The sequence below is a fragment of the Macrotis lagotis genome, chromosome 1, assembly GCF_037893015.1.
Source record: "Macrotis lagotis isolate mMagLag1 chromosome 1, bilby.v1.9.chrom.fasta, whole genome shotgun sequence".
In the NCBI taxonomy this organism is placed as follows: Eukaryota; Metazoa; Chordata; class Mammalia; order Peramelemorphia; family Peramelidae; genus Macrotis; species Macrotis lagotis.
The window spans coordinates 7,874,344-7,893,502 of NC_133658.1; the positions used below are offsets into that span (position 1 = coordinate 7,874,344).

The 19,159-nt window shown below is 33.9% G+C and overlaps 1 long non-coding RNA gene across 1 annotated transcript in view; it reads left to right on the top strand.

Moving 5' to 3' along the window:
* The window catches only part of LOC141512641 (uncharacterized), a 122,276-nt gene extending 105,406 nt beyond the window's left edge, over positions 1–16,870 (top strand). Inside the window, exon 3 of the long non-coding RNA XR_012475558.1 lies at positions 16,626–16,870. This is a non-coding gene — a long non-coding RNA (uncharacterized LOC141512641). The remainder of the gene's footprint in view (positions 1–16,625) is intronic.
* Positions 16,871–19,159: the final 2,289 nt, after the last annotated feature.

The window sequence follows — 19,159 nt, forward strand, 5'->3', positions numbered from 1 at the left end:
CAGGAGAATTGATAAAATATGCAAAGGAAGGAGGCATAACCGTACTAGATTTGAAATTATACTATGATGTGGGTCTTCTCAAAACTGCTGGGTACTGGTTAAGAAACAGAGTAGTGGACCAGTGGATTTGAATAGCTACAGAAGAAGCAGTAATAAACAACTATTGTAATCTTTTGTTTGATGAACCCAAAGACATTAGGTTCTGGGATAAGAACTCACTATTTGACAAAAAACTGGTGGGAAAAACTGCAAGAAAATGTAGCAAAAACAAGCCCTAGGCTCTCATCTCACACCCTATACCAAAACAAGGTCAAAATGGGTACAGGATTTAGACATAAAGAGGATTAACACAGACCAGTTAAAAGGTCAAAAAATACTTTATTGGGTCTCTGGAAAGGGAAAAATCATGATCAAAAAAGGCAAAAGCCCATTATAAGGTACAAAATGTATGATTTTGACTATACTAAATATAAAAAAGATTGCATTATTAAAAACAAACGCAGCTAAATTTATAAGTAAAACAAGCTGGAAATCAATTTTCAGTTGGTGGTTCTAATGAAGGTGCCAGTTCTAAAATACATAAAGAATTGCATCAAATTTATATGGTTAGAAGTCATTCCCCAATTGATAAATGGACAAAGGCTATGAAAACAAGCAGTTTTTAAATGAAGAAATTAAAGTTATATTTAATCATATGAAATAATTCTCCAAATCATTATTGATTAGAGAAATTCAGATTGAAACATCCATGATATATCATTTCACACATATCAGATTGGATAAGATGCCCAAAAGGGAACATTATCAACGTTGGAAAGACCATGGAAAGATTGGGACATTATTGCACTGTTGTTGAACTTGTGAACTAGTTATCTGTAACTATGCCCAAAGAACAATCAAACTGGTCATACCTTTTGATCCAACAATACCAATATTAGACCTACTATAGCCAAAAGAAATCATAAAAAAATTGGAAAAGTCCCAAATGTTCAAAAATATTTATAGGTGTTCTTTTTCTAGTGGCAGAGAATTGGGGAATGGCCCATCAGTTGGGGAATGACTGGACAAGTAATGGTATATGAATGTTATGCAGTACTATAGGTCTATAAGAAACCATGAGTCAATTTCTTTTAGAGAAATATGGAAAGAATTCTATGAATTGATAATGAACAAAGGGAGCAGAACCCAGAGAGCACTGTATACATTAATAACAACATTGTGAATTGACTAACTATGATGGACGCAGCTCCTCTCAGCAGTTCAGAGAGGTAGGACAACCATGGGAAACCTGTTTTGAATAGTTCTATCAACATTTAGAGAGAAGCAACAACAGCAAGAAGCAATACCACAGAATCTTAATGTACAGTGTGTTCACTTTTTCAAATATGTTTTTACCTCCTTTATTCTGGCTTTCTTACCTTTCTTTTAGTCCTAATTCCTCTTATACAAAATGACTAATATGTAAATATGTTAAACAAAAATGCACATATATATCTTTTACCAGACTGTTCTCTTCCAAGGGGAAGGGAAGGGAAAGGAGGTTGGTAGAAAAATGTATAACTTATAACTTAGCAAATGGATGAATGTTGAAAACCTATCAAAGCTTATAATTGAAAAAATAAATAATATATGTAAAATATGTAAATATATAAAAATAAAATATATTTTTTATTTTAAAAATAAAAAATATGGGAGGTGGAGCCAAGATAACTGAATAAAGTCAGGGACTCATGGAGTTCTCCCCCAAATCATTCCAAATACTTTTAAATAATGACCAACTAAATTCTAGAGGTTCAGAACCCACAAAAAGTCTGAGTGAAACAATTTCTCAGACCAAGAGAAGCTGGAAGATCAGTGGGAAGGGTCTTCTGTTACAGGGTGAGAGAGAGGAATGCCAAGTAGCATAATGTATGCCAAAATGAATTGGTCCCAATCATCTAGTAACAGAGTGCAGGGTGATTGTGTCAGTGGCAGCAGGGGAGGTTTTCAGATCTTTAAGCCCAGGAACTAACCAAAACATCTTGGAAGGTCAACAGGAAAACTCTGCCATACCAGCATGAAATAGAAGAATTGTCCAGCCCAGACCTGAGCAGCAGCCCCAGTCCCAGCAGATCTGAAGCTTCTCTCTGCAGCTACCGAATGAACAAGAGCAGCTGCTTCTGGAACTCTCAGTCCACCTCAGTAATGGGGTGGGATGAAGCTTACAGAGTTCTCATTGTTATCTTTGAGACAGGACTCTGTTGCTTTGCCCATATTCAAGTGTGGGTACCAGTCTGGAACCCCAGTCCCAGGAAGAAATGCAAAAGTACAACAACATTTGCTGCCTAAGAGGAGCAGGGACTCTTCTCACAGTTTTAGGGTAGAAATGAGGGCTTTTGGCTACCTATAAACTAGGATCAAGGGGCAGGAGAATAGCATAACCTCTCATAAGACCTAGTAGGTGCCTAGAAGTTTTGCTGAAAACAGCCAGAAAATACCTCAAAAGTTTATGAGTGTATGTTCTGCACCCTAGAAGTAGATCCCTACCTTAATAAAGAGCTAAAATCAAGTCAGAAGCTTGGGAAATGAGAAAGCAACAAAAGGAAAAAGAGCTGACTATAGTTGGTCACCGTGGTCATATAGAAGAATAAAATACATACTCCAAAGAAGATTGAAAAGACAAAGCTTCTACATCCAAAGCCTCCAAGAAAAATATGAATTAGTCTCAGGCTATTGAACTCAAAAAGGATTTTGAAAATCAAGTAAGAGAGTTAGAGAAAAAATTTGAGAAGAGAAATTAGATGAATGCAAGAAAATCATGAAAACTAAATCAAAGCTTAGTGAAGGAAGTACAATAAAATATCTTAAAAACCAGGCTGGGCAAAATGGAAAAAGAGGTCCAAAAAGGCAATGAGGAGATGTATACCTTATAAACAAGAATTGGTGAAATGGAAAAGGAGATACAAAAGTTCACTGAAGAAAACAATTCTTTAAAATATAAAATGGAGCAAAGGGAAGCTGATGACTTTATGAGAAATCAATAAACAATAAAACAAAACCAAAAGAATAAAAAATTAGAAGAAAATGTGAAATATCTCACTGGGAAAAACAAGTGACCTGTACAACATCCAGGAGAGATAATTTAACACTTAGACATCATTTTATATTAAAAAGACACCATTTTAAAAGATTAGCAAGGAAAATTGCCCTGGTATCCCAGATCCAGAGGGTACAAGAGAAATGGAAAGAATTAATCAATCATCTCCTGAAAGAAACCCCCAAAATGAATACTGCCAGGAATATTACAACCAAATTTCAAGGCTCTCAAGTCAAGAAGAAAATGTTGGAAAAAGTCATAAAAATAGCAATTCAGTTTTTATGGAGTCACAGGATGACAAAAGCTTTAGTCACTTCTACTTTAAGCCCCTACCTTTGTCTGGCTTAAAATATGATATTCCCAAAGACAAAATAGCTTGGTTTACAACTGAGAATCAACTACCCACAAAACTGAACATGGTCTTTTATGGGGAAAGATGGCCATTCAATGAAATAGGAGACTTTCCTAATTTCCTGATGAAATAACCAGAGGTAAACAGAAAATTTGATCTCCAAATACTAGACTCAAGTGAAGCATAAAAAGATGAACAAGAAAGGCAAGGTATAAGGATCTTACTTATGTTGAACTGCTTATATTCCTGCATGGGAATATGATATTAATAACTCATATGAACTTTTTCATTTATTAAGGCAGTTAGAAGAGGCATATATATATATATATATATATATATATATATATATGGCATAGTTGAGAGTTGAATTTGAAGGGATGATATATATTGAAAAGATGGAGTTCACAAGTGAGAAAATAATGCATTGGAAGAAAAGAAAAGCATGATGTAGAATGGGGTAAATTATTTTACATAAAAGAGACAAGAGAAGCTTTTGCAGTTGGAATGGAGGAGGGGGGTGGTAATAGGGAATGGGGTATAGAAATCTATCTTCAAAATGAAAGTAGGAGAGGAAAGGGTTAGGAGAAAGGGTTCTGGGATAGGTAATGAAAGGAATGGAAGATTGTGGGAGAGGATAGTAGGATGCATAACACTTTTGAGGCAGGAATGTGTAAAAGGAGAGAGAGAATAGTGGAATAAATGGGGGATAGAGGAATAGGATGGAAAGAAACACTCTTAGGAATAGAAACTGGGCAAATATTGAAACAAGCTTTGCTGATAAAGATCTTATTTCTCAAATATAGAGAACTGAGTCAAATTTATTTTATTTTTATTTATTTAATAAAATTTCCCAGTTTAAAAATGAACAAAAGATATGAAGTTTTCATATGAGGTTATCACTACAATCTTTTTAAATATACTACTCATTATTAACAGGAGAAATATGCTTTGGAACAATCTGAGGTACTTAACCGTATACCTATAGGATTAACTAATGGGACATGAAGAGAAAATGACAAATATTGGACAGAATGTAGGAAAAATGAGACATTAATTAATATCTAATTAATTAATAAATAATGAGACTATTGGAGAAGTTGTGAAAGGAGTCAACAGTTCTGCATAGCAATTTGGAACTCTGTCTAAAGGACATGCCTTGCCTACCCACTGAACTAGCAATGCCACTACCAGGTCTATATTCCAGAAAAGATGAAAAACAAGAAGGAAAAGGACCTGGATGTATAAGGATGTTTATAAAATCTCTCTTCTGGTGACAAAGAACTGAAAATTGAGGGGATAGACATTGTATGGAGAATGGCTGAACAAATAGTGGTGTGTGATTAAGATGAAAGGTTGCTTTGTTATAAAAAAAATGATGGACAGGTTGCTTGCAGTTTAATAAAAAGACAAAACATAAGATTCATGAGTAGATGCAATGGGAAATGTACTATATGTAAAGTAATAGCAAAGTTGTAGGATGAACCAACTGTGAATGACACCTTTTCTCAGCTATTTTGTGACCCAAGAGAACTCTGAAGGAATGCTATCCATCCCAAAGACAGAACTGAATTATAGATTGAAAGATACATTTTTCCATTCTAGTTTTCAAGAGGTTTTTTTTTGGGGGGGGGTAGGGGGCAATTATGTTATTTTTACAACATCATGATTATGGTAATGTTTTTCATGACAATACATTTATAATTTGCTTTCTCAATGAGGGGAATCAGGGTGGAAGGAAGTGAGAACTTGTTTTTTTCATGTAACTGGGGAAAATAAAATAGAAAATAGAAAAAAAGGAAGTATGATGGAGCAGAGAGAACATTAAATCTGAAATCAGTGCTTGAACCACAATGTGGTCTCTGCCTCTTGTTGACTTTTTCAACCTTAAAATAACTGCTAAGCCTCTACTAACTTTAGTTTCCTCCTTTGTCAAAATTTACCAGGACTGGGATTGGTGGGAGAAGAGAAGACAAACTATATAATCTCTAAGATCTCTTGAAATGCCAAATGTCCCTCTTTTCTGGTAGAATCCATAAAGAGAGAATGGCTTAATCAACTCAATCTTATGAAAAATTGTAGTCACTATTTTTCTCCAAAGCCTTTTCACTTTTAAATTGCTCTATTAGCATTGAAGACATCACCATTCTTTTAATCTCCCAGGCAGGAAGCTTAGAATAGCATTCCTCAACTCTTCAATCATTTTCTTTCCCCTCATACCCATTCAAAATGATTTTATAAAGAGATAATATAGAGTGGAGGAAGAGAACAATGTTCTAAAAGTCTAGAGGGAAGAAAATCTCAAGTATGATCAACAGTTTCAGATATTGTAGAGGAATATGGTTTGGAAGGATGAGGACTGAGAAAAGATTATTGGGCTTAGCAATAAAAGATCATTAACCACTATGAAAAGATAAATTTAATGGAATGAAGATGTCTGGAACCAGATTATAAGGGTTTATAAAGAAAAGAAGAGAAGAAGAAATGAAGTCATTTATTGTAGACTGTCCTTTTAAGGAGATCAGCATCAAAGGTCAGAGAAGATGTAGGATAATTGTTAGCTGGAATAGAAAGACCAAGCCAAGGATTTCTTTATTTAAATGGAGGAGAAATGGGCAATTTATAGAAAGTAAGGAATGAACCAGTAGATTGAAAAGAAGTTAAAGAGGAGGGATGACAAAGAACTCAGTCTGTTGGAAATCACCTGAGATGAGATCACTTGAGCAGGTGGAGATTTGCTAAACCTTGGAGAAGAATAAAGTTACTTTGTCATATGAGAGGTATGAATGAGGACATAATGGCAGAAGGCATTTAATTGACAGAAAATGAAAAAATGGAGAAGAGAAATATCATGAATGGTTTCATTTGTGTTCTGTAGATTATGAGGCAAGTTTCTCAACTGAGAGAGTTGTAGAAGAGTGAGTCATAGGGGATTGGGGAAGGGTTGGAAAGATTTGGGAGGAGCTATTGTAGAGAGGGGAATATTGAGTTGATGAAGGGAGTATAGCAGCAGTGAGAACTGAGCTGAAGTTCTGTGACATACATGTAGTAGATCCTTTGTGATTTTCTCCCTCTTTCTTCTAGAGTATATATGTAGGAGCAAAGATTGTGAAGGATAAGTTTGATCCAAGGTTGAAACTTGACTTAATGATGAAGGGGTTGAGAATTCAAGAGAGGTGTTGATGATAGAGCTGCAATGGTTCACCAAGGCGTCATGATGAATAGAGAAGACAGTGGCGAGAGCAGGGGAGGTAGCCTGGGAGACAACTGAAGGGTCAAGGGACTGGAAGAGGAAGTTACAGTGTGGACAAAAAGTAGTGATTTGTAAAAGAAGGAAGAGGAAGAGTTGAAAATCCCATAGAATACAGCTGGACAAGGAGGTTTTGGAATTATTGAACATAGAGGTGGTTTATTTATGGAGCATTGTAAGATTAATTTTTCAATGACTGATGTAGACTGGAGAAATAATTCATAAGAATTGTGAAAAGTGAAGAATTCAGTTATTAGGGTATTTAAAGGAGAGCCATTATGCATGTTGTCATACTATAGTATGAAGGCAGCAGTTGGGGAAGAGAAAAAAAAAATATGATGAATAAAGGAAACGAAAACAGAAGGTAAGATAGTATCTATAAACAATTACCAGAATTTTAATTGGTTGATAGCAATACATACATACATACATATCTTTGTGATGGCAAATAATTGGAAACTGAAATGATATCCATCTATTGAGGAATGACTGAAGGAGTTGTGATTCTTAATTGTAATGGATTACTATTGTACTATGAGAAAGAATGAGCAGGATGGTTTCAGAAGGAAAAAAAAAATGTAACTTTTGAAGGAACTAGTGAAAAACAAATTGTGAAGAACCAGAATATTGTTCACAGTAACAGAAGCAATATTAATTGTTGAAGACCTGGCTACTCTGATCAAGACAAAGATCAAAGTTAATTCAAAAGAACCTTTATATGGGGAAAAAGGTTTATTTACCTCAGAAAGAGAATTGGTGGATTCTGAGTGCAGATAGAAAAAAAAATAATTTTCTATATCTTTAGCATTTTTTTATGATAACATGACTAATATGGAAATATGGTTCCCATGACTTCAGATAGATAATCAGTATTAAATTGGCTGCCTTCTCAATAGATGAGGGAGAGAAATTGAAATATTTTTTCATAAAATGTTATTAAAATAGTAAAAGTTGAAATTAAGTAAAATAGTTTAACATAGTAATAATGGTTTAATACAATTTGAACTCTGATCTGTCTTAACTCAATGTAGTAAATTTTGCATGAGCTGCATACTCAGTTTTAAGCATGTAATGTCATCTGTGTTTTATTTTATCTTATGTGAAGCATTTCCCAGTTACATATTTAAAATTATTTTATTTATATCATTAAATATCACATAAAATTTAACCATAATTCTTTATAGTTTTTAGTTCTAAATTCCATCTGTCTATTGGACCCTCCCCTCACCTTGAGAAGGCAAGATATTTACTATTGAATATACATGAAATGTATATGTAAATGAATTTCTATATTAACTATGTTGTAAACAAAAATACAAATAAGATGACAAATAAAAATAAAGTTATATATAGATATATAGAGATAGAAATATATATATACATAGATATATGTACATATATACATATATCTATGTATATATACATATATATATATATATATATATATACACACTTCAGTTGTCAAGCAGAGTCCATTAGTTTTGTCTCTGGAGGTAGATAGTGTTTTCCACAATGGGTCCTTTGAATTTTCTTACTATATTATCTTGATTTGAGTAACTAAATATTTCATAATTGAGCATCATTACAATATTGCTGCTACTGTGAACAATTTTGTCCTGGATTGGCTCACTTCAATTTGCATCGGTTCATATCAACCTTTCTTGTTTTTTTCTGAAATTATATAGTTTGCCATTACTCACATCTTATTTTATTGTTCTCCAAGTGATGGGCATCCCCTCAACTTCCAATTCTGTGCTACTGCCAAAAATACTTAAAAACAACCACTATACAAATTTTGTGCAAATAGGTCTTTTGTTCCTTTTCTTTGATCACTTTGGGATATATATCTAGTAGTGGCATTGCTAGAAAAAAGGGAAGATACAGTTGTATATAACTTTCTGAATCATTCCAAATTGCTCATCAGAATGGATAGACTATTTCACAACTCCACCACATCTATGTTTAGTATTGTGATTTTTTCATATCTTTTCCAGCATTTATCATTTTTATTTTCTGACATAGTATCTTAGAATTCTTTAAATTTATATTTATCAATACAATAGTAATACCTTAGATTTGTTTTAATTTATAATTATCAAAACAATAGTGAATTATAATTCTTTTTCATGGTTTTCTATCATAGCTTTAATTTCTTCTCCTGAAACTGTCTATTAATATCTTTTGACTATGGAATGACTCTTTGTCACTAAAAATTTGGTTCAGTTTCCTACATATTTGAAAAATGAGACTTTTCTCTAGAAATTTGAAACATTTTCCCCGTTTCCCCATTGCTTTCTTTTTGATTCATTTATTTTTTTATCCATATGCACATGCATATTTTTAAGTTGCAAAATCCTTCCACCCTTCCTTCCCACCCCCCTTCAGTAATGAACAGTCAGATTAGCGTTGAACATACATATTTTTAGATAGACATGTTTACAGATTAGTCATTTTCAGTAGGAGTTAAAATTAAGGGAAAGAGATACATATGAGCTAATTTGTATAAAGTGTTTATCAGATTCTGAAGGGCTGTTTTTATTTTGTTTGGTTTTGTTTTTCTTCCTCTGGATGGGGATAACATTGTCCATAGCTGGTCTAATATGGTAGTCTCAGCTCTCTGAACAGCTGAGAACAGCTGCATCCATCAAGGTTGATTATCTCACAATGCTATTTTGTTTTTGGTTTTTACGAGACAGTGGCATTAAGTGACTTGCCCAAGGTCACACAGCTAGGTAATTATTAAATGTCTGAGAGGCTGGCTTTGAACTCAGGTCTTCCTGACTCCAAGGACAGTGCTCTATCCACTATGCCACCAAGCTACCACACAATGCGATTGTTAATGTATACACTTGGTTCTTGTTATATGTGTGTGTGTGTGTGTGTGTGTGTGTGTGTGTGTGTGTGTGTGTGTGTGTGTGTGTGTTGTTTCCTTTTGTTTTTCTTCCTTTGGTTGTGGATAACCTTGTCCATAGCCGGTTTAATACAGTCATCGTAGCTCTCTGAACTGCTGAGAGGAGCTGCTTCCATCTAGGTTGTTCAGCTCACCATGTTGTTGTTGTTTCACCTCTGATTTTCTTGGAGCTCCAAGTTAATCACCATTTCATATGTTTGTTGATAGTTTTAGATAGATTTTATTGATTATTTTAAGGAAAACTCCATTTATTCCTAAACTTTCTAGTATTTTTAATGGGATTGGATATATTTTATTAAAGGTTTTTTTCAGCATCTATTGTAATAATCTTATGATTTCTACTGGTTTTTCCTATTGATATGTTCATAAATTATGCTATTTGCCCAATATTGAACCATCCCTGCCTACCTAGTATAAATCCTACCTGATAATGGTGTTTAATCCTAGTAATAACTTGCTGTAGTCTCATTACTAAAGTTTGATTTAATATTTTTGCATCGATATTCATTAGGGAGATTGACCCATAATTTTTGTTGTCTGTTTTGGTTCTTCCTTGTTTAGGTATCAAAGTTGTTTGGTATCTCCTAGTGGTTAAATAGTTTTTGTAAAATAGGAATTGTTTTCCTTAATTTTTTCCTAGAATTCACTTGTAAATCTGCCTGGACCTGGAGACTTTTGATTAAGGTGTTTATTGATGGTTTCTTCAATTTCTTTTTTTGAAATGGGGGTTATTAAGTAATTTTTTCCCTCTCCATTGTGCTGAAAAAGCTCTGAATTATCTCTTTAATTTCCTCCCCATTGATGGTTAGTTTACCCTTTTCATTTTTGACACAGGTAAGTTGGTTATTTTCTTTCTTTTTTATCGGTCAAACAGAGATTTGTTTATTTTATTGGCTTTTTCATAAAACCAATTCTTAATTTTATTTATGAGATAAATGAGTTTTTTGCTTTCAATTTTATTAATCTCTCCCTTGATATTAAGAATTTCTAATTTGGTATTTAATTGGGGATTTTTAATTTGTTCTTTTTCTATTTTTTAATTGCTTACCCAATTGATTAATCTCTTTCTCTCTTTTATTCATATAGGCATGTAGAGAGAGAGATAATGTTTTCCTTCAAAACTTCTCTGACTGTGTCCCATAAATTTTGGTACAAGGTCTTATTAGTATCAATTTCTAGTATATAATTATTAGTTCTATTATTTGCCACTTGATCCATCCATTATTTAAGACAAAGTTATTTAAGTTCCAATTAGTTTTTGGTTTATTTTTCCATGATCTTTTATTGCATGAAGTTCTTATTTCAACATGATCTGAGGTGTATGTATTTATTATTTCTGCCTCTCTGCATTTGATTGTAAGGTTTTTTTATGCCCTAGTACATGATCAATTTTGGTAAAGGTGCTATACTTTGCTGAGAAAAAAAACAACAACATATATTCCTTTCTATCCCTATTAAGTTTCTCCAAGGATCTATCATATCTAAGCTTTCTCAGATTTCATTCAGTTTCTTAGCTTCTGTCTTGTTTATTTTGTGGTTAGATTTATTTAGTTTTGAGAGAGGGAGGTTGAGGGTCCCCCATTATTAAAGTTTTGTCATTCAATCAGCTTTTCCTCTAGGAATTTGGATGCTATAACACTATGTGCATACATGTATAGTAATGATATAGTTTCATTATCAATGGTGGCTTTAAAGAAGATGTAGTTTTCTTTCTTTATTTCTTTTAATAAGAACAATTTTTGCTTTTAATTTATCTGAGATCGGGATCACTACCCCTGATTTTTTTTTACTTCAGCTGAGGCTCTAATCTTTTACCTTTAGCCAGTGTGTATCTCTCTACTCTATCCTTACTCAGTGCCAGCTTATTTTGATGATTATCACTTTTTAATTTAAATTGAAATTTGAGATTGTCATTGCTATATATTCCCCTCCTGTTTTTCCCTTTTTCACTTGATATTCTTGACTTTTCACTCCTCCAGGTGAATTTTGTTCTTGTTTTCTCTAGCTCTAAAAATTAATTTTTGGTAGTTTGAGTGATATTGTAATAAGTAAATTGACTTCAATAGGACTGTCATTTTTATTGTGTTACTTCAGTCTCCCCATGAGCAATTAAATCTTTTCCAATTGTTTAGATGTGTCTTTATTTGTGGGAAGTGTTTTATATTTTTGTTCATATAATCATTATGTTTGTCTTGGCAGCTAGATTCCCAAGTGGTTTATTTTATCTACAGTTATTTTAAATGGAATTTTTCAACCTTTTAGTGTTGGATTTTATGAGTAATATGTAGAAATGTTGGGGTGGCTAGGTGGTGCAGTGGATAGAGCACTGGCCCTGTAGTCAGGTGTACCTGGGTTCAAATCCGACCTCAGACACTTAAAAATTCCCTTGCTGTGTGGCCTTGGGCAAGCCACTTAACCCCATTTGCCTTGCAAAAACCTAAAAAAAGAAAAAAATGCTGATAATTTATTAAGTTTATTCTATAACCTGTTACTTTGTTGAATGTTTTAATTTTTCAACTGTTTTTTTTTTCTTTTTAGGGAGGGTTAGTTTCTATAGTTCTCTAAATATATCATTACATCATAAGCACAATGACTTTCTTTCAGTTTCTTTTTCTTTTCTGACTGGTCTAGCTAGCTTCCTTAGTAGAATATTATATTATCTTGCTGCGAATGAACAGCCTTGCTTCATTTCTTTTATTAGGAAGAATTTAATTTTATCCCTAGTGCAGATAATGATTACTCTTCATTATGTATAGATTCAACTTATGATTTTGAGGAAAGCTCCATTGATTGTTATATTCTCAAGTATTTTTAATAGGAATGAGTTTTGCATTTTTGAAAGATCTTTTTGCATTTGTTGATATAATCATATGATTTTTATTATTAATATAAATATGGTCCATAGTGCTGATAGTTTTAACAATATTTCACCAGCCCTGAATTCCTTGCTTAAAGCAACCAGATCAGAGTGTATGATCTTTGTAATATATTACTTTAATCCCCTTTACTGTATATTATTTAAAATATTTGCATCAATATTTATTAAGGAAATTGGACTATAGTTTTCTTTTTTTTGAAAGTTCTAGCATTAGTTTTATTTTACATATTATATTTATTTATTTATTTATTTTTTCAACTACATGCAAGAGTAGCTTTCAGAAACCATTTTTTGCAAGGCTTGGAGTATTACATTTTTCTTACTTCTTCCCTTTCATTCCTCTTCCCTCTGACAGAAAGGAATCTGATATGAGCTATAGATGGATAATCATGCTAAACATAGATCCATATTAATCATGTTGTGAAAGAAGAATCAAATCAAAATAGGAAAAAGAAGAGAAAAATTAAAACATAAGACACTTTTTAAAAATTGAAGCAAATAAGTTTTGTTCTGCATTTAAACTCCACAGCTCATGGTATTTTCCATCACAAGTCTTTTAAAATACCTTTGAGCGTTGTGCTGATGAAATGAACAAGTCTATCAAAGTTGATCATCACCCCATGTACATATTAATGCGTATAATTTTCTTCTGGTATTGCTCCCTTCCCTGAGCACCAGTTCTTGCCAGTTTTTCCAGGCTATTCTGAAGTCCTGGCCCTCGTGCATTCTTATAGAAAAATAGTGTTCCAACACATTCATGTATCACGACTGCTCCACTATTGCCCAATTGGCAGACATTTCCTCAATTTCCAAGTATTTTTGTTAGTATAAAAAGAGCTACTATAAATATTTTTACACATGTAGGTTTTTTACCCTTTTTAATTATTTAATTTTTTTGATTACAGACATAGTAATTGTATTTTGGATTAAAGGTTATACGCAGTTTTATTGTTCTTTGGACATAATTCCAAATTGGTCTCCAGACAATTTGCATCAGTTCACAACTCCACCAACAACACATTGGTGTCCTGGTTTCCCCATATTCCCTATAACATTAATCATATTCTTTTTTTAGTCACAGTGACCAATCTAATAAATGTGAGGTACTACCTCAGAGTTATTTTAATTTGCATTTCTCTAATAATAATGATTTAGAACACTTTTATATGCTTTAGTTTCTTCATTTGAGAATAGCCTTTTCATAACCTATGGCCTTTTAATATAGAAATGGCTAAATTATTTTTAATCCCAACTATAGGTCAATGATATTTTAATTGTTTCTTTTTGGTTGCTTGCAATATTTTTTCTGCGTTATGCAAATTCTTGAATTTGTGATGTTCCTGGAAGTTTTCATTTTTGGATATCTATGAGTGGTGATTATTGAATTTTTCCAATTATTATTTTGCTCTTTAGTTGTCATATCAGTGCAGTTCTCTTTGATAATTACTTGAAAGAAATTTTCCAGGATTTTTTTTAATCATGACTTTTAGGAATTTCAATAATAGTTATATTATCTCTCCTGGTTATATTTTCTAGGTAAATTTTGTTCTAATAAGAAATTTTGCATTTTTTTCTACTTTTCACTATTTTTGATTTTGTTTTAACATATCTTATTGATTTAAAATCTTTAGTTTTCACTTTTTCAATTCTAAGTTTTTATGTTTCATTTTATTTTCATATTTTGATCAATATTTCCCAATTATATTTTAAATCAGTTAAGACAGCACTGGGGACTATTGTAGACCTCATGGGGTCTTTGGGTGATACGTCTAACACCTCTGTATTAGAACTTTTTCTTCATTACCTTTCTTTTGTATAATTTAATTTGCTTATTTTTCAATTATATGCAAAGGGAATTTTCAACATTCATCCATTTGCAAGATTATGAGTTTCATATTTTTCTATGACTCTCCCTTTCCCACTGCTTCTAACAAAGTCGGAGATAAATTGTATATGTACCATAGTGCTTAACATATTTCCATATTAATCACATTGTAAAAGAGGGATTAGAATTAAAGGGGGAAAAACAGGAAAAAGAAAGAAAAAACATAAAAAGAATCTTAAAACGTGAACATAATATGCTTTGCTCTGCATTCAAACTACACACCATTCTTTTGTTTGTTTTATTTTATTTCTTCTGGATATGGATGTCAATTTCTGTATCAGCATTCCCAGGATCGTTTTTGATTACTAAACGCTAAGAAGAGCCGTGTCCGTCAAACAATGGTGCCATTCATCCATCTCACAATGTTTCCATTAACATGTGCAATGTTCTCCTGGTTCAGCTCACTTCACTCAGTATCAGTTAATGCAAGTCTTTCCAGGCTTTTCTCAAGTCTGGCAGCTCATAATTTTCTATAGAACAATAGAACTCTTATCACATTTATATACCTTAGCTTATTCAGTCATTCCCCAAATGATGGGTACCTCCTTGATTTCCCATTCTTTGCCACTGCAAAAAGCACTGCTATAATTATTATTGCACATGGGGATCTTTTCCCCTTTTTATTACCTCTTTGGGTTATAGATATAGTGGTGGCATTGCCGGATCAGAGTATGCGTTTTTATTGATACTTTAGGCACAGCTCCAAATTGCTGTCTAGGATGTCTACATCAATTAACAACTCAACCAGCAGTAAATTCTCAGTTTTCCCACAACTTTTCCAACATTGATCATTTGCCTTTTTTGTCATTTAGCCAATTGGACAGATGTGAGCTGATACCTCAGAGTTGTATTCATTTACAATTCTCTACTCAATAATGATATGGAACCGTTTTTGATATGACTATAAACAGATTTAATTTCTTGATCTGAAATGTTCCTGTCATGTACTATGACATTTGTCAACTGGAGAATAACTTTCATTCTGATAGATTTGAATCCATTTTAGAAATGAGTCCTTTATCAGAAACACTGTGACATTTTTCTTCATTCCTTCTAATCTTGACTATTTTCATTTTGTTTATGAAAAAACTTTTAAAATCAATGTGGTGTGAAATCATCCATTTTTTAAATTATAGATTTTTTTTGTTTTCCTGTTTTCCTAATATTCCTATGTATTGCTATTGATTTTGACCTTTTTTTTTTTTTTTTGGTTTTGGGTGTGAGCTATGGACATATCCCTAATTTTTTCCATACTACTTTCCAGGATTCCCAGTGTTTTTTGATACCTATCTAGTTCTTATCTCAGAAGTTAGAATCTTTGGATTTATCAAACCATAGATCACTCCAATTATTCACTACTATTTCTTTTTTAGCAAGTCTCTTTCACTTCTTTATTTCTCTCTATTTCTTAGCCAGTACCAGACAGATTTGATGATATCTGTTTTATAATATAGTTTTAGATCTGGTACATCTAGATCATATTCCTTTGTACTATTTTTTTAATTAATTCCCTCTATTTTCTTGATCTTTTATTACTTCAGATGAATTTTGTTACTATTTTTTCTAATTCTGTAAAAAAAGATTTTTTAGTAATTTGATTGCTATTGCCCTGGATAAGTAATTTAATTTAGATAGAATTGTGATTTTTATTACTTCACTTAGGTCTTCTTATAAGCAATTGACATTTTTCAGATTGTTTAGATCTGACTATGAAAAGTATTTTGTTTGGTGACTAGGTGGCACAATGGATAGAGCACTGGCCCTGGAATCAGGAGTATCTGAGTTCAAATCCGGCCTCAGGCATTTAATAATTACCTAGCTGTGTGGCCTTGGGCAAGCCACTTAACCCCATTGCCTAGCAAAAAAAAAAAAAAAAAAAAAAAAACCTAAAAAAAAAAGAAAGAAAAGACACTTGTTTCTTGAAACTTCAATCAGTTCTGTTCCTCAGAAGTCTTCCTCTCTTGGGACAAAAAAATCATACTGTTCTGAAGGGTCTCTGATCCCTTAGATACAGAAGTGATACTATCTCGTGGGGCTCCCACTCATTCTTGACCAAAAGTATTCCTCTCGGCCTTTGGACTTTGACCCCAAAGACATTTAGACAATAAATATGAGTTTCCAAAGAGCATGTGGTCCTGGGTTGATTGCTTAGCTCAGGACTATCCTGATGTTTTTCATCCTTCAGTTTGAAAATTACCTATGACATCAAAAGGTGACTTGTGTGTGAATTAGATTTAAATAAAGCAGTTACACATAGATGTCTATCTTACTTTCAGTCATCAAAATCCAGTGGCAAGATCAAAATCAAGATGCCTGGAGTTGACCTGGGATGCACTAGATGATGCTGGTGTCTTTGATATCTGATGAAGCTCTAAGAACTCCACAGCACCTACTTTGGTACCTTCATGGCCATTGAGGCAAATTGTTCTTATCCACCCATTCTGTGGGTGGGGATGGGGGGAGTCTTCAAACACTTGAGGTAGATATCCACCTATATCATGAATTGTTTTTGCCTTACCAGTTACCCTCAATCTGGTTGAGCCGTTTGCTCAGGTGGTTTTACTAGGATCAGCTACATGCTACAGCTTCTTGGAGCAACAGGTTGGCAGAGAGGTGAACATCAAAGCTGGAGTAGCAACCCTGATGAAGCCTTGGTCTATTCCTCTCACCGGAGGTGCTAGTCTTCCCTGAATGCCCCTTAAGTGCCCTGTGATCTCTTTCTGACTGTTACTGGCTGGCTCTGACTTGAGAACTGAAGCTTCTGATGTTTCTGTCACCATGAGCTAGTTTCATTCCTAGTGTTTTCATTCATGTGGGCTCCTTTTTAGCTTCTTCCCTTGTGTCATGTATCTATCCAATCCTACGTTTCCCTTGGGGTGGAAGGTGACTTACTTTGATTTTTTGACTGTGTCATTCCAGAATTCAATTGAAATCATTTTTTTTTTCAAATTGCTTGGAGAAAACTATTAAGAGAGCTCATCTGAGTCCTTTCTCTGCTTTGACATGTTGGCTTCTCCCCTAAGTCAGACCCAATTACATTTTCTTTTGGTTTGGGGTACACTCAGAGGTGTTGTTGCGGGATATACAGACAATGCTTTCATTAAAGAACTTTGTGGGCAACAAAATATTTTCCAATTTCAATGCTGATATAAATGATTGTCTTCCTGTGGGACCTTAGGTGAAAATTCCCTTTTTGATCACTTTCTCTCATACATTTCAGACAATCAAAGAATGCTAATGAGGAATTTCACGATAAGAAATGATCCAAGAGTAAAATGAAGAATATCAGAAGAATCCCTAAGCCTGCAAGTCTGAGATGAAATCATAATAATCACACACATGAAATCATAATAATCCCACACATAATAATCAGGCCTCACACAGTGAGTACTGGTTTCTCATACTTCCTCACTGGTTACTCTGTTCTCTCTCTTTTTTTTTTAGGTTTTTGCAAGGCAAATGGGGTCAAGTGGTTTGCCCAAGGCCACACAGCTAGGTAATTATTAAGTGTTTGAGACCGGATTTGAAGCCAAGTATTCCTGACTCCAAGGTTGATGCTTTATCCACTACACCACCTAGCCACCTCTATGCTGTTCTCTTTAAGGGAGCCCATGCAAGTATGCCCTATTCTATATCATTCATACTATGTTCTTCTGCTAGCAGACCCTTTACGGTTTCCTCTAGTCCTTGAGAACGGACTATAATGGATCTTAAAAGCTACATTAATTAGAAAGCTACTAGTGTTCTCTGGGAATAGCTTCTGGATTAGATCTCAGGATGCCAGGCACAAGAGCATTTCCCCCTAATGATCACAGCTACGATAAAGAATTTTAAATCAAATGGAGATGAGGGCTTTATCTCTTTTTACTTTGCCAGTGATAACGAGTCCGCAATCAGCGCTAGAGACACCAGACAAGCAGCCAAGAAAAGATCCTGGTGCTCCCTTTCCTTGGTGTCTCTCAAAGTGTGTGGGGTGCTCAGGAGGCCTAGCATCCATGATGTGAGAGCTGCTCCTTCACCCTTACTGTCCACCCAATTCACCCATCTCACTGGTACTTCCAAGAAGCTACATTATGCATGGCTACACCCTAGTAAGCTATCTTGGTAGATGACTAAAATAGGTTTGGGGTAACCAATAGACAAAATCTGCTGATGAGTTAAGGGAGGCCTATCCTAAGCATATGATAAATTTTTCCTGTGTACTGTGATGATAAGGCCATTAAAGTGGCCAAAGCAGGTATAGTGGAAGACTTAGACTTGGTCACATGAAGACACATGGTCATCTATTTGCATCCTGGGCTTTTGGAAGTCATCTTGACTTTTATTTTGCCATTTGATTTACATGACTCTGGAAGAGAGAGTGAGATAGGCAACTTTGTACAATGTTGACCCACTTAAATCCAATTCTTGCACAAGTTAAAATATCACCTGTGAGTGATATCATTGCTTTTCTTGGGAACTTAAGGACAAAGAATAATTGCAGGTTGTATGCTTATTTTACAGGTAGGAAATCAATTGGGTATAGCATTTCAGGGACCTTCCCATGGATGTGTTAAGCCTTACGTCTTCAATTTAGCTTGGCTAGTGCTTGGGCAGCAGCCACATCTCTAATACTACAATGGAAACCTGTTCAACTTGGCAGTACCTTCCAGAGATCTTGGAAATCCTTGAAAAGGATTGTGAGTCTTTAAAAAATACTTTTACATGACAAATGAGATAACTGTTATATAACTCCTAATTCCTCTGTTCTAAGATTAGCTGTTTTGTGAGAAGTATTAGATTGTTGCCTATTGTCCACTCTAAGTAATTC